Genomic DNA, 16445 nt, shown 5'->3' on the forward strand with positions numbered 1-16445 from the left:
AGTGTAAATGGTTTGTTTTCATTTCCCATGGCATTTCCATGGCTCCAAGGCCAATTGGTTGAACGCTATGCTGTCCAACTCTAGGAGCAGGCCGGCATGAGAGAGGCCAACAGGGTGCCCATCTGTTTATATTAATTCTCCTCTGCAAAAACCCACTACATAAGCTCCTTACATAAAGCATAAAACACAGTGTAATCTCTCTCCCTACAGCCAACTCCTCCCCACTACTCCTACTGTTGCTTGATTACCCCCCAATTATCTCTCTTTTTGTTTATCCGGCTGCTCGTTGATGTGTCACAAAAAGTCCAATGTACATTTAGGGATACACAGATTAAAGTGTCAGGCAAATAAATGGTCCGTTTGCCGAGCCTCCCTGGCTGGGTGTTTCCATATGTTGTTCTGCATCGATTGTGGCAGCAAAGAATGAAATACGACACATTATTGGTATGTGTGTGTGTATGTGTGTGTGTGTGTGTGAGTGAGTGAGTGAGTGAGTGAGTGAGTGAGTGAGTGAGAGAGAGAGAGAGAGAGAGAGAGAGAGAGAGAGAGAGAGAGAGAGAGAGAGAGAGAGAGAGAGAGAGAGAGAAATGGGAAGTTAAGGAGAGCCCCTAAAAGTGACTACAGTTTGATAAAATGCAAACTGTGGGAAAAGATCAAAGTAGGCCCAATAAACGTTTTATTCAATATTTGTGTCATCAGTCTGTCTAATAATAAATGGACACATTTGTTTCAAATATGGAGATACTGACATCATTAATAAAGTGTAGGCTACTTTCAGATACAATATAATGTAATATTTATGTGATACCATGTCCTGTGACTTTACATTTTACAGCCCTGACCATTTGCTTCATAGGCCACTGACGAAGTGGTGACGTAGGCTATGTTCGACAGACTGTAATGTGAAACAAAATAAGATAGAAATACTATATACATATGTTAATTAGTCTGGAATAAATAACAATACGTGTTTATACTGGGGAAGTAGCCTTAAAACTTTACAGATGATTATGAGCAAATAGCCATTCAAGCGTATCATGCGCTTCACACTACATCCGTACATTTTCATTTCTATGCAGACCAGCATCACCCCTTTCTTCACTGTAAACACACTTTCCTTCCGCAGCCATGAGATAAAGTAGTTCATCGTTGAAACGCTGCTTTGCTTTTAGCTCAGTGCGCAGCCTACCTTTCAAGTCTGCAGAAATCAAAGTTTCCAATTCTACCAATTCTATCATTAGGTGATACCCATTGTACAGGATTTGTATGCTACTTTCTGTAGGTTATGCTGTACCTATATGCTACTTTATAGCGCTTATGGATGCACTTTTGTCCAATAGCATAGAGCCAAATAATAAGACAAAATGCAAGAGAAATGTATTGGGGGAAAACACACACGTATAAAAGGTCAGATGATTGGCCATATTCAATAGCCTTACAGCAGGAAATACTAAATCTATTTTGCTATTAGGCTACAAGGCCAACACATAAGAAATCAGTGGAATCCCAATCGAAATGACACACTGCATTGTTTCAAACGCTGTGCGTAAAATCGAGAAGTAAGACAATACTGATAACGGATATCATGCTTCAAATAGAGATGTTATCCCTTACAGTAAACATAAAAGGCGGAGGGATACACTCACACATGATCTCACCATTAGTTCTTCCTACTTCACCGTTCACCTTCTACTAACTTCACGTTGACGAGTCAAATCCTCTGACGTCTCCGGTGATTGGTTAAGCAACACACATATCTCTTGCCTATTGGTCCGGCTAGTGTCAATCATAAAGCAGTGCCAATCACGATAGATTGGGCAGCAGCAGCTACATTGTATCGTTTGACAGAACTAAATAGTTACCTTGTACATCAAGAGGAACGATTTTTTGTATTTATACTGACGTTGGTAGACAGCCTGTCTACATAATCTTTATTCCTCAATCAACATTTGAAATACATTGTCATATATATTTTTGAATCTCCGGTTTCACCAGACAGATGTGGATACAGTTCTACAGGGTAAGTCACTCTTCACAAGCCTGCTACCCAGGTTCGCTACCTGCTAGTAAATATGTTTGGTCAGTAACATTAGGCAACTGTTTACTTTGAAAAACTTATTTTTAACAAAATGTTGCTTACGAATGGCCACTTTCTGATGTCATTGTATGGAGGGCAACTCCAAGCAACCATAATTTGGTGTGGTGGTCGCGCGCTGTCTCGTGCTTTATTTTGAGTGTCAAGGGTAGACTACATGATGGAGAGTTTGCTTGCTGGATTGTATTACTTGCAAACTAGGGATTACTTTATGTCGCCTCAATGGTATGATAGTAGCACAGTTAATAACCGCTAATAATTGGTGATTGGAATTATCTTCCTTCATGTGCGCAACAGCCGTGGTGACCGTTCACCAGGAGCTGTCAGAACGATTAATGAAAAGTGTCACCGAGGTTTTGACACGATTACTCTTAATTTCTATGAATTGATTTCACTTAAGTGAGTAGAATGGATGGTTTACTGACCACTTTATTCCTATTAATAGCCTATGGTTGGTTGTTCCTTCATGGCAGACACGCAATTCTATGGTCTCTTTCTCCATCGGCAAGAGTGACAGCATAGCATAGCGCAGAGAGAGCATCAAGGGGTCAGAAAAAAAGTAATTTAAAGAACCTTTTGTATCAAATGAATGCGCATGTAAATTTACGTTTGTGTTTTGCATCCATCAAATGGTAAACATTGACAAAACACTTTTGACCTGACTGTATAAGAATGTGACTGCGTAAAAATGACAAGATTAGGCTATATGCCATCTCACATGGTTGCCTGTGGTGTAATTGCTGTTTTCTCAAGGGAAAAGTGTCAACAAACTATTGATTTCTCCTCAAATCCGGAATCTATTTTGCGCGTGAAAGTGTTGGAGATAGCGTGTGTAGACTAAACCTTCAATGTAACTAGTGTGTTGTAATAGGAATTATTCCCCAATATTCTTGGAGGGAGAAATTATATTCTGTCAGTTTTTCCATTACCCTTGCATGTTGTTTTTACAGTAACACAGGAAGTCAAGTGATTTGAATTAGTGCTCTGCCTAAACCTCAATATGTCACAGTTTAGTGTCTCACTTGTGGGATTAAATGTATTAATGTCTTTCCCCTCCCCCCTATAAATGAGGGACATAAACTGATGAGTGTTTCAGCTATGCACGCAGGTATAGTGCATGTCGTGATTCCAGTCAGGGTGTCACGTGGCAGAGACAGGGTCCTCAGGGACGCAGTCCAGATAGAGGTTCTCACCAGCCCTGGCAAGCATCAGAGCAGTCAGAGACCGAGTAGGAGATTACAGGACAATGAGCTGTCTCCGTAATGACATGCCCCTGTGTTTCCCACTGAGGAGTACTTACAGGTAAGACAGGGAACACAATCAGAAACCAATAAGAAAAAAAAGTAAATTACACCTTTCACCCTGATGAAAAGATAAAGGCTAATCTGTTTTCATCATTGAGACGGTATGGGTCAGGACCAGTGCCATGGACTGGGTATTCCAACCAATACAGAAGAACTCTGCTGTCTCTGACATTGTCAAGATGTCAGAGCTAATGGGAGCTTTACACCCCTCCCCCTCACAGCTCCCAGTACCTTATCTATTCTCGTCTCTCTGGAAGACACTGGCCCTCATGAGTCTCCTGTGCTGGCCTCAATTTTGACATCATTAGAGACTCCCGCCATCATTCCCACATGTGCCACAGGACACGGTAGGATGTCATGAAATAGTTGAAAGTGTTTGGGTATTGCAATTGGACTGAATGATTTGCACCCTCTTTCTTTCTCCCTTTCTTTCTCCACACACACACACATACAAGTCCTAAATTGGCAGATTGAGTGTAAGTAGACTAGTGTACTTTCTCCTCATGCAGTAAAAGGAAAGGCTTTAGCATCATATCACTTTTAGGCTCAGCAAAGTAATCGCTTTTTGTGTGCCTGAGAAGCGTGCCCGCAAGCAAGGGGGCATCCTACTAGCCTCTGCCAGAGAAGTCTCTTACTATTTAATAACGGGCAACTCAAAAATCTAACTTAAGTTATATTAAATGGGTAACCCTTTACATTAAATTGGTCTTATACCTATGTAATAACGCTGTAATTACACAAGTAAAAACATAATGTTTATATGGCACCATCTGAATAGTCATGCCACATTGTGGCTCCAGTCAAAAAATAAGATTCCTCTTGTTAAATCAGTCTCCAAGGAATAACAATCATCCTCTCATCTCATGCTGCAGTGTCATGCTGAACTGCAAACACAGAAGGTCAGCTATTGTGCTCTTCAGACATCTCACATGTGGCAGTCTGTATAAAATAATGTCTGAATATTTTTTTTATGTAAGTGTTTGAGTATGTGCCCATACAATTACTGTATTTTTATGTGTGTGAATGTGAATGTAAAATATTTGTTATGGCGTAAGCATCTGTGTAGGGAGGGAATGAAAGAGACACAGAGAGAGTAAGGATATTTGAGAAGGGATAGAAGTGGGGGTCTAGCAATCTATGGATTAGACTAAAGAGTGAGTGGTCAGCATAGCCCTAAATCCTTAAGATGCCTGCTGGCCAGAACATTCTATTGGTCAAGGCCTTCTCTCCTCCAATTACAGTGTAATTTCAATTAAGCACTAATCTCTGGAACAATCAATGGTGTACTGGCCACTCCTTGCCTGACACAAATATTGATGTGATTTAATCACTGCTTAACCCTAGGCTGAAATAATGCCTGGACAGTTCAAGTTAAATGTCTGTCTGACCTCCCATGCACTGGCTTACAGCTGACCTCATGTTATCTCACTCTAGTGCGAAGGAAGACATCTTATTTTCACTTCAGTCAGGTCAGATAAGTATAGCCTCTGCTTATTGTCACGCCAAAACCCCCAATTGTTCCACCTGTAACAAACCAACAGCTTTGGAAGGAATGAGAGCATTTTTGTTATATCAAGCATCACATACTGAGTGTGTGTTCTTGCCGTGTTCGTTTCATGGCCTCTTTTGTGTTATTTTATTCCAGGGCAGCTTTGCCCACTGCTTTTCTCACGCTGAGCGTGGAGAGCAGGAAGAACTCCACTGCACAGCACGGTCCTGCCTTCTGCCATTATGGCTGTGATTCAATCATCACAGGGCCTCACTTTTATTCCCAGCACACTGTAAGGGAAAGAAATGTCACCCTCGCTCTTCGCTTAATGGAGCCACAAGCCAAAGGTGCTTTTCATCATGGCAAAAACCAACAGCCGCTTAAAGTGGGAAGTATACTGGCAATCTTCGCCTCTCCATCCCCTTTCTTTCCATGCCATTTCAAAATGGCCTCCCCTCAATGCTTCATCCTGAAGTTGCAGCCAGAGGACCTCCACACAGGGCAAAGACCTACAGAGGTGTAATGTGGGAAGCAGTCCTGGCAAGCTTTGCCTCCCAACCGTCCCTCTTTATCACCCTTTTACAACATTGCTTCCCTGGTCATAGCCAAGGGTTAAGGCCTAGTGAGCTCTGCTTCTCCTCGGCTATAGGGCAGAAAACACCTTACTTACCCAGGACTAATCTCTCCTCCAGCAAGCTCTTAATTGAGCCATCATCAGCAGCTGATTCAGGGGTTAAAAATCAATTAAGGTAATGTGCAGAGAGTCATAGCGGAGAGAGTAAGGGCACCATTCCAGAGGGCAGGGGAGGTCAACTAGGCCCAAGGGTCCCTGAAGGAAAGAAGGGGATGGAGTGGGCCAGTGGAGGGGTTAGGATGCTGTGGGAGAGGTGGAGATCTGAAGTGCCCGATTAGGGATGAGTGGTTTGGACCATGGAGTGGAGCAGGTTAATGGTGATAATGCTGGAGCCTGAGATTCTCTACCGATCAGTGGTAACTAGTGTTGCACGGTATACTGAAACTTCAGTAGTTTTTTGATAATCGAACATGAAAAATGGTTCAGTACTAGAATTTTTGTTACTTTCGGTACTTCTGTCAAATGTGTCTCACGCCGTCTACTGATGAGAGAGGATCAAGTCTGTCTATCAGCGCAGCCGATGTCCCCTTATAGCGCGAGAGCACCGTGCCTGGTCCACTTACTCACTGCTAGCTTTAGACTGTCCTGAGGAACCACTGTTCTCACTGGTTGTCTGGGCTGCATCACCACTCATGCTGCACAGACGTTAACACACCTGAATAATGCAACACAGCATGTAGAAATGTTGAAACTGTTCATTACTGTTTGCAAAACAATGTCCATTACAGGCTAGAACACTTTACAATGCAAGAAGATGATACCAGTAGCTTCCAGTTTTGTAGGCTAACTTTCCTTGCTGGCTTACAGTTGAAGCTAACGTCAATTCACTTATCTAGTACCTTGTTTGTGATAATATGCAAACCATAACACAAAATAAGGCTGATTTCAAAGAAGATTTTCGCCAAAAACTTAATTCATTCACTTCGTGTCCCCCGCCTCACTTCTCTCCCAGTCAGTATCATCTTTGCTGGAGCCTTGAACTGACTGTGTGTGTGTGAATGACGTCAGGGTTCTTAATTACAGAGACAGCGCACACTTTTATAGAAGAAGAGTTTGATCCTTCTATTCAAATGTTGTTGATCAGTTAGGGCTGGGATTCAGGGCTTAGATTAATTCTAATTTATGTTTTAGCGCGATATTTCAAATGCCCGTATCGCAAGAATCATGTTTTTATTTGTATTTTTATTAGCGTTTGTCCGCTTGTTCTCATGTTGTCTTTTTGGCCTTGCCTCCTCTGCTCCTTCTGTGCTGTGTGCACCTTTCCATTTACACACATACCAAGCCCCTCCCCCTGCCACTCACAACAACAAAGATGAGAGATCACTTCTTCCTCTCTGACAAGCGGTTCAGACTCGCTATTTGTATTTGAGGTTTGGTCCAACATAATTGGTCATATGGACACCGAAACACATTGAGACATTATTTTACTGTAATAGAGGAGAAGTTAACCTTTCTAACGATACCATTTTTATGTCTCAACTCCTTGCATGCAGAGCAGACACTACTAAAATGGGAGTATCAATTAACATTGATTCTGGAAAATGTATGCTCAGTTTGTCGCGTACGGCATTGCGGTACCATGTACTGCTAGCAGCATTTTAGCCAAAGACTGTTATACTAGCTGTCTAGTCTGTGTTTTATAAATGTGCAATAACCATAAAAAGCACAATTTATATAAGGAATTGGCAACTCATTCTGAGAAAGAAGGTCGGTCGCTTGATTTCAACATCTGAACAAAGTGGACAGGCTAGCATGCTGTCCAAACAGTTGGAGACGGACAGAAGGGTGTGTTCACAACAATTCAACTGTTCTACCTTGTTAGCTAGCAAATAGATCCAAGTTGGCTAAACTTGAAGTATAAAGATTAGATGGCTGTTGCCAGGGACCTTACGATACGATTTTATCACGATACTTAGGTGGCGATACGATATGTACTCCGACTCATAATTTTATATTTATTGCGATTTAATACTGTGATTTTATTGCGATTCGATGTTCCAAACATATTGCACACCATATGTCTGCTGCAGAGGGACAAGAGAGAGCCATGAAAAAACGAGTTTTGATCAGTTATAGAAAAAAGGTGCTGGAAACAAATAGCTTCTTATTTAAAAATAAGACGGAGAACAAGCTATGAACGGAAAATACTGGAGTTTTGGTGCAAGTACAGCCAACTAGCGCAAAAATAATATTGCTATATTGTCAAAACGATACGATATATTGTCAAATAATATCCCGATATGTAACTGTATCGATTTGTCTCCCTCCCATCACTAACTCACTAGCACCTGTGCTTGTGCTTGAGAGATTGTTTATGAGACCTGTGTTAGTTTTCTATAATGCCTGCTACAAGAAGTTAGTCATTATAAGTGAATGTGCATTATGCATGGTTCTAGTTAAATCTAACAAAAAGGACATTTTCATAGACAGACTTGAAAGCCAGATCAGTGATTATAAGTTCCAAATGGAAGGGGAACATATTGTTTTTCTTCTGTAGCCCAATGAAATCAGCCAAAACAAGCTCAATAATTCAATGTATACACACACTCCTTTTGAATATGATTCACCTGTATTGTGAATAGGCCTAGGCTACATCTTGATTTACCCATTTTATAAATAGACTAGAGATTTACCATTCAAATAAATGATGACTATTATGTGGTAAAAAAAACGAAGTAAAAAGTGCCATTCTGTGACTTTGGCTAATACACCTTCTTTTTTTGACATGGTATCGTTTTGGTATTGAGTATCGTGATTCTAAACCTGGTATCGAAGTCAGAATTCTGGCATCGTGAGTGGTAACGGCCTGGTAGAGTTGAGGTCTGATGGAGTAGAGTGTTATTCTAATTACCAGAGGGTGGTTCTTGGCATACCCCCAATCTAAAGGTGAAGTAGAGAGGATTGACATATTCTCAACACAATTGTAGGTAGCCTATTTGAGGCTCCCATTTTGCATCTTTTACTAACCTTCAGATTTGATTCCCACCCACCTTTCTTGGTCATTTCGAATAAGCAGACATGATTGAATGTTATGAAATAATCTGAATAGCAGTGAGAAACAGCTGAAATTCTCTCATTTTATTTAGAAATACTTGACATTTTATTTGACTGAAACGGCTGCTTGCTCTCTAGGGGAGGTTCGAACACCTTCGACCTGAGCATGTAGAACTTCGCACTAGTTAATTGGGTACAAGGACGCAATGTATCAAACGGCTCCAACACACCAAAGAGTAATCTCATGAGCATTTTAATCTGTTACATCAGTTCTCATGAAACTTGAGTGTGAACTGAAAAACTATGAGGACTGACTGGTGTCACTCTGAAAAACTAGTTCCCTGAAACAAGGTGGTTGCTTTTGTGCGACCACCGGTGTCAGCTTACAGCAAAAATAGCAGCTGCTCGCCTCTTGAAGGAGAAGTTAGGTTCCAAATCTCTGCTTGTTAGAATTCAACCATAGACTTAAAGCCATAAATGGTTTAGCGATTAGCGTTCCATTGAACTGCCGGTCATCAAAGCATACCAATGATTTCCTATTAATTTAAGATATGCTGTAGCATTCATCAATTCTCAGCATTCATCAATTCTCACCATAGTCTACCATAGCTAAAATAACGTGTTTTTTTATGTATGTCTCAGCTCTAAATGGTCACTCTTGATCCTTATTGTGGTAACAGCATAAGTTAGCATGTTAACATCTCATGTCGATTAGATGGACTCCTAAAGATGAAGAGATCTTCCGTGGTTCTTGTAAGGACAGCTAAATTCACTGAAATGACCCATCTCAACAGGTCTTCAACAGTTGGTTTATCATCAGATACCATTGTCTTGTGATTGGTTTGCTCACTGTGTTTCTATATGTATGTCAAGCATGCATCAGGTTATAGTTTACAGTGATAATTACATGAGGATCTGTTACATAAAAATATTGCTGAAGATAAAAAAAAAAAAAGAATGGTAAATCCTTACACCCAGTTGTTGCTTTTCTCTAAAAATTCTCTGCTCAGAGCACTACATTTATCCAATCCGCCTCTAAAGACATTGCTTGAAATATACAGCTTTGGAGCATAACATTGAAATCTGGTTTGACCTCCTTTTGGCTAGTAGGTAGAAACAGATGAATAGATGAAAATGGTGAATGCACGTACCATGTATTTTTATCTGGGATTATGGAATCTGTAGGAGTATATTAAAACTCCCTCATTCCGTTTCATGACGGTGTCCATATCCTTTTGTTTTCATTCTTCTTCTCTTGCAGTCAGTTGTCTTGCCAGAGGCTTTATCCAGATTAAGTCTAATTTTCCCTCCTCTTAATATACTCTTTGCGAATAGAAAGGGTAATCTTGCATAAAGCTAACCGAATGGTCTTTTTGGGGGTCTTTGGTGGGATCAAGGGGCAGGTGGGATCAAGACATCACAACCTATGTAGGCTAAATGCAACTTAGCTGTACACATATGCAAGATTATCATTAACAAATGAGTCTGAGATGAGCAGGGATTCGGTACACAAAGTGTTACACTACACCACACTGGGGCCTGTGTGACCTTGACTGTGGTGTCAAAATTTAATTACATTTGGGTCCATTCAGTTCAACTCAGGCAAGCCTTTTTTACTGTTATTTTCTACATAAAAGATCTCAAAGAAACAAGGTAATGAGAACAGTATTTAGAAAAACTATTGAGTCGAGCACAAATGGGGGAGCTTTTTAGAGGAACCAGAAAGAGGCCATCTTCCCTCAATGCAGAGTAATTATGGTGATGGTCTTGTCCCCGTTCCTCACAGCGGCTCCCTAACAAACATGGCTCATAACTAACCTGAACCAGTGTGTTCAGTTAATGTTAGATTTAATGTAAGGGGAGAGGACGTTGGATCAGGATCAGCGACCACCAGTGAACTGTATTTAATCAGAGTATAGGATCAGGCCTTTGGGAAAACCAACCTGTGTTCTTTGGAAAATGCAGCTGAATCCATTGGACAATGTGAAAACGTAAAGTCTGTCATTGTTACGAGAGTTCAAAAGCGGCCAGGAGAGAGACGATAGTAGAAAGGAAGAGCGAGAGAAGAGACTTCCACAGCCTTAGAGAAATATAATAATCCCAACTTTGAGGCTGAAAGAGGAAAAAGAGCGAGTGAGACCGAGCTAGCTATGCCGCCGTGCTGTCGGGGTTACCGTGGTGTGAGAGCAGGGGCTGGCCATCACTTCGGCACAGCTGAAACAGCAAGCGCCAGGGCCAGGAGCTGAAACACTACACCTCCTCCTCTCACACTCCTCTCTCCTTCTTTTTCTCTCCCTCTTTCTCTTTGATCTCAAGTCCTGCCATTTCTTGCTCCTCATCTTTTCCGAACTCCCCTCCCGTCTTATTCCTCCCAAACCTGTCTTACACTTCTCAGGTCACTGACTTACGGTATATGCTGTAACGGTACTGCAAGTTGTGCCCTCAATTGAATGTTTATCACCCTTTCCTCACTGGGGCATGGTAGAGTTTTATGGTTGTACAGATGTGGTACAGTAATGGGGCCATCTGCACAGGGTTCATTGTGTTAGGCGTGCGCTCCATGCGTAGTGTGTTGGGTTACATTGGGAGGGAAGATGGCTGGCTTCAAATCAAATCAAATTTTATTGGCCACATGCGCCGAATACAACAGGTGCAGACATTACAGTGAAATGTTAACTTACAGCCCTTACCAACAGTGCATTTATTTTAAATAAAAAAGTAAAATAAAACAACAACAAAAAAGTGTTGAGAGAAAAAAAGAGCAGAAGTAAAGTAAGGCTTATTCCTCTTCTCTTGTGAAGCAGCCATTACCCAGAGCTGGGAATGGTTCCAGTGAGTCAGAGACAGAGAGAGAGGGAGAGGGAGTGTAAAAAATCCCCTCTCCACCCTTCCAAAGTGACACACTTCCCATTGTGTGTGAATGTATGCTTGTATGTGCATTTGTGCCTGTGAGTTCGTGTGTATTCATGCTTGAGTATTTGTATGCCTGATTTTGAATGTATGCGTGTGTGTATGTGATTGAGTGAGAGCATGTGCGTGTGTGTGTGATGTGGAGTGTGTGAGTGTGTGAGTGTGTGAGTGTGTGAGTGTGTGAGTGAGTGTGTGAGTGAGTGAGTGAGTGAGTGAGGGGGTGAGTTCGTGTGTATTCATGCTTGAGTATTTGTATGCCTGATTTTGAATGTATGCGTGTGTGTATGTGATTGAGTGAGAGCATGTGCGTGTGTGTGTGAGGGAGTGTGTGAGTGTGTGAGTGTGTGAGTGTGTGAGTGTGTGAGTGTGTGAGTGTGTGAGTGTGTGAGTGAGTGAGTGAGTGAGTGAGTGAGTGAGTGAGTGAGTGAGTGAGTGAGTGAGTGAGTGAGTGAGTGAGTGAGGGGGTGAGTGAGTGAACATGCTGGTCTGGTACAGATCCCCAGCATCAATCTGAGTAGCGCGGACAACAACTGGGAAGGGCAATCTGATGTTACCATGGAACAAGTGTTGAAATGGCAGACTACTGCGTGTTATAATGTTGGCCTCCCGAGTGGCGCAGCGGTCTAAGGCACTGCATCTCAGTGCTAGAGGCGTCACTACAGACCCTGGTTTGATTCCAGGCTTTATCACAATCCGGCTGTGATAGGGCGGCGCACAATTGGCCCAGCGTCATCCGGATTTGGCCAGGGTAGGCCGTCATTGTAAATAAGAATTTGTTCTTAACTGACTTGCCTAGTTAAATAAAAATACAAAAATAATAAAAAATAATAATACAGCCTTTGGACGACTGAAATACAGTCTATAACCAGGTTTTCATCCAACCTTTTTATGTGAGTAAAGTACGTGTCCAATAAAAATGTCATGACAGGTCTGATGGAAACAGCTCATTTGTTGGTAAACTTTCCAAATATAGACCGAACTAAATACGCTAGACAAGGTGGGATCTGTTTATGTATGTACAATTAAATATGCGTGAAATGGCGGTGGTAAGTCTGTGTGGTCCTCCCACTATGACTCAGCAAAGCATACAGTTTATTAGGCTACAGATGAAATAAGTTATGATGAACTTCACAGGGTGGTGAAAGTGCCCGGTGATGAGCTTGATGCTCCTTTCCAATAAATATCTAGGGTCTTATTCTGGTGACATGGTGATCGATGCTTGGCTGCCGTTTGACAAATAAAATAATCTAGCTCTTTTGTCCACAATAATCTCATCATGTAGGCTATACCCGCACTGTATCTGCGAGCTGTTAGCTAAGGCGCACATGCCAATACCAGAGTGGGCACATTCGCTATGAAAATCTTTCGCCAGCTGGATGGAAACCTAGCTTATGACTCTCAACCTTTCCCCTATTCACCACAATGCAATCCCACAGGAAATCCATCCAGTTAGTTTGTTATGAGGAAAATGCAGTGACATTATAGATGGTGAGAAAAATACACTATTTTTAACCGATAGCCATTCCTCTCCATGTATTAGATAACATTTCATTTCATAGTGTTCGCTGACTGACTCGTCCTCACCTCTCTCTGTCTCTCTCTCTCCCAGGCCTCTTATGCTCTTCATCCCACACACACTCTCATATGTGCACACACAGAGACATATATCCACTGAGACACACACACACTCACACTATGTGTTTACAAGTCAGCTTCCATGTGCGCTTTGGCCTCGACACCCCAAGTGAATCTTAACCACTCCTTCCTCTGGAGGAGTCTGGCTATTGTTTATATAATTTAAATGGTTATCACATTACAGCTAAAAGCCAACAGACTCATTTCCTTCAGAAAGAAAGAGAAATAGAGAGAAGGATGGAGAGGAAGAAAAATGGTGGTAGTAAATGAAAGAGATTCAGCAAGAATAGATAAGTGACGAGTGAGAAGGTTTTCTGCTCCATTTTGCACACACAGCAAGAATACCTAAATCCTAAATTCTTTTTTTCACCCCATGGTTGGTTTTCCCATCCAATCCAAAGAAGTGCTGTGCTTTCAAATCCCCTCTCGTCTAGAGCTTTACCCCTTTACAAACTGTCTACTTGTCCTAAATATCAAGACAGCATTCCCTCACAATTCAACTTTCACAAGTCTTTCAGTCAGTCTGTCCCCCTAGTGATCACAGCTCCCTGTAAGAAGAGCACTTCAACCACTGGTAGTTCAACTGCAGCCCAAGGCCCCTTCAGCTGCTTTAACTTCTACCGCTACCTGTAAAACTGACATCTTGCTGCAAGTCATTTTGGACAGTCTTTTCTTATAAGGCCACTGTTGTCCATTCTATTTTGAGTGTGAACTTCATGTGTGTGTCAGTCTAATATGCTCCTGAGAAGGTTAAGAACATCTTGCTTGTATACCTTTAATTAATGTATTATTTAATAATTGAAAGCAAAAATGTAATACAAAATAGGGCATCATGTAACATTATGTCTACTGATTACATAAAAACATTGAAATTATTCCGGATTAAAACCGTAGTCAATGATTTAGTTCCATTGTAATCTTGCTGTTTGGTAATACCACTCAGGACATTCGTAAGGGAAGCAGCAAAGGAGCTTACCGGGTTTGCTTGTACCATAGTTATAGTCGACACTAGAGTAGCATGTGTTGCTGCTCTCATACTGTACACAGTGCCCACACACTGAGCCGCATGGTCAAACCAAGCCTCTCCAACACATGCTGTCAGGTCATAAAGCTCTCTTTTAAAGGACCGGAGTATAGATGGGTTAGAGATGGAGAGGTCAACTAAGTTGGACATGTGGTTACTGGTAAAGCTGGGTTTTTCATGCAGGACAATTCCTGTGGAGTCACAACAGGTGTGGAATTGGAACTCTGTGTGCCTATCTGTGTGCGTGTCTGTCTGTGTGTGTGTGTGTGTGTGTGCAGCTCAGAGGAATTATGGAGCTGGGGACTAAGAGGAGAGGAAGGGGGGTTATAAAGGGTCCCCTCTGCCCCACCTGTAGCCTGTCAGCTGTTGTAAGCCTGTTAAAACGTCAGCTGTGTCTGAGGAGAAGTGTGTGTGTGTGTGTGTGTTTGTGAGATTGGGGATAAGGAAGGGAGGAGTGTGTGTGTGTGTGGAGGCCTCTCCGCCCCACTGTGTACATCAAACGTCTCGTCGCCTGGGGGATTTGTTTGTGCACAACACAGCGCCTCATCTGCATTGTGCGCAATGACAGTTGGGCCATGTCGCGCCGTGCCATGCTGAGCAGCTCATATAACCCCCAGTCTTATTTTCCCTTAGGATCAGCTGCCTCCATCTTAAATACCGAAGTAGTCATCTAGCACAGCTCTTGTGGTCCTTACCAGTCCATGGTGCTCTGAAGGACAGACTTCTGGACCCAAGATGAAAAAGCACAGGTTTCCTCTTCTGTTAAATCCTATCTTGAATCTTAGACTAGGACAATACATTCCCTTTGAATGTAATGGCTAGAAATAGCCATTAGGGTTGGGCGGTATCCAGATTTTCATATCTTCATACCGTCCTTCTCTCACCCCAGGATTTACGGTATTACAGGCTTAGTACACAAGAGGGCGCCAAAAAACGTGAAAAAGCCGATTGGGCGTCTATTACCAGAATGCTAATAAAATGAGCACAAGTAATGGTGAATTTCCATGTAGGCTGCTAGCTAAATTTGCTAACGAGCGAAAACGAAAATTAACAAATTGCAAAGACAGGCAAACCAGCTCATGAAGTTATACATATATATATGTAGGAGCTACCAAATTTCGTTTTTGGTGAGTTTGGACATTTACAAACAAATGTGAACGAGAGACATTGCAAATTAACACAATTTTGATGCATGCATGTCTGAAGGAAGAACAGTACTGGCTCTCCAGCAGCATGTCTACACGCTGTGTCTGTGTGGAGTCTGGAGTCACTAGGGCAACGGGCCTGCCTGCTCTGCTCTGAGAAGAGGGGGGAGGAGCAGACAGGCCGAGAATGGAGAGGAGAAAACAACGCAAGGAAATCAAGATGGCAGTGGCAGATGTACAAATAACTAATCCAAAGGGCTTTGACTTCTCAAATATGGCAGAAAGCTAACACAATATGATACCCCGTCACCTTATTCATTCAGCCACTTACTTAGTTGGCAAGTTAAAATTAGGGGTCGTGTTAACGTATAATTCTGTGTTTTTCACTCAGGAAAAAAAGATAAAACGCATAAATATCTTGCTGTGTTTTGTAAACGCAGATCTAAAATGTTTCTCATTGTAATTTCTGCTCTGCATCAGACAAATCCCAGACGGGCCTTCTATCTGCAGACAGTGCTCTGACTGATGTGGAGCTACTTTTCTCCATACTTTTCTCGGTGTAGCCAGCCAATTTCTATCCGGTAAAATGCAAGATTAACTTCAAGCAAAACATTAGGAAATGTAGCTGGCTACATTCTTTCTATGATAGGCCTAAACATTAGAAATATGATGGCTGTGCATTGTTAAAAAAAAAAAAACACCTTCCTTTTTCATTGTAAGCTCATTTACTTGTGTAGCTGCCAGCCAATAAGCGTTGCACTTCTGTTGTCATCTAATGAAAATGAAGCTATTTTCTGCTGAATGAGTTGCACTAATGTATTTTCTGTGAAGGAAAACTATAGTTGCACGCCCCTGATCACTCTATTGAAGCAAAAGGCTTGGGCGGTATACCGCTGTTGATAAACCTTTGCGTATAAACGTTATGTCTCGTTCTGTCTCAGCCTAGACTAAACGTCTTCCACCTCCCAGGTTGGTCAATCTGGTGTGTGGTAGTCTCCGAGTGTCGTGGCTGGCGACTGCCTCCGTGTGTGAAGGCAGGGGACCTTTGTGGTGGCAGCTGAGCGAGGCGCGGCTGAAGGGAACAGGTTACTGCGTCTGTTAGGACTCGTCTCGCTCCTCTTGACCTCTACCCTTTAGCTGTGACAGCTCCCAGAGCTGGGAGATACCACATTTCCCCTGATTAGGAGAATGAGGCAAGGCTCTCAGGGAGGGCCA

The 16445-nt window shown here is 42.1% G+C and overlaps 1 protein-coding gene across 1 annotated transcript in view; it reads left to right on the forward strand.

Annotated features, from left to right (window-relative positions):
- The first annotated feature begins 1829 nt into the window (after positions 1-1829).
- Positions 1830-16445, forward strand: part of LOC311123506 (myocyte-specific enhancer factor 2D homolog) — a 63081-nt gene continuing 48465 nt past the window's right edge. The window contains 1 exon segment of the mRNA XM_084158187.1: positions 1830-2020. The gene's annotated coding sequence lies outside the window, so the exon portion shown is untranslated.

The sequence above is a fragment of the Coregonus lavaretus genome, assembly GCF_964263955.1.
Source record: "Coregonus lavaretus genome assembly, chromosome: 3".
NCBI classification, from domain to species: domain Eukaryota; kingdom Metazoa; phylum Chordata; class Actinopteri; order Salmoniformes; family Salmonidae; genus Coregonus; species Coregonus lavaretus.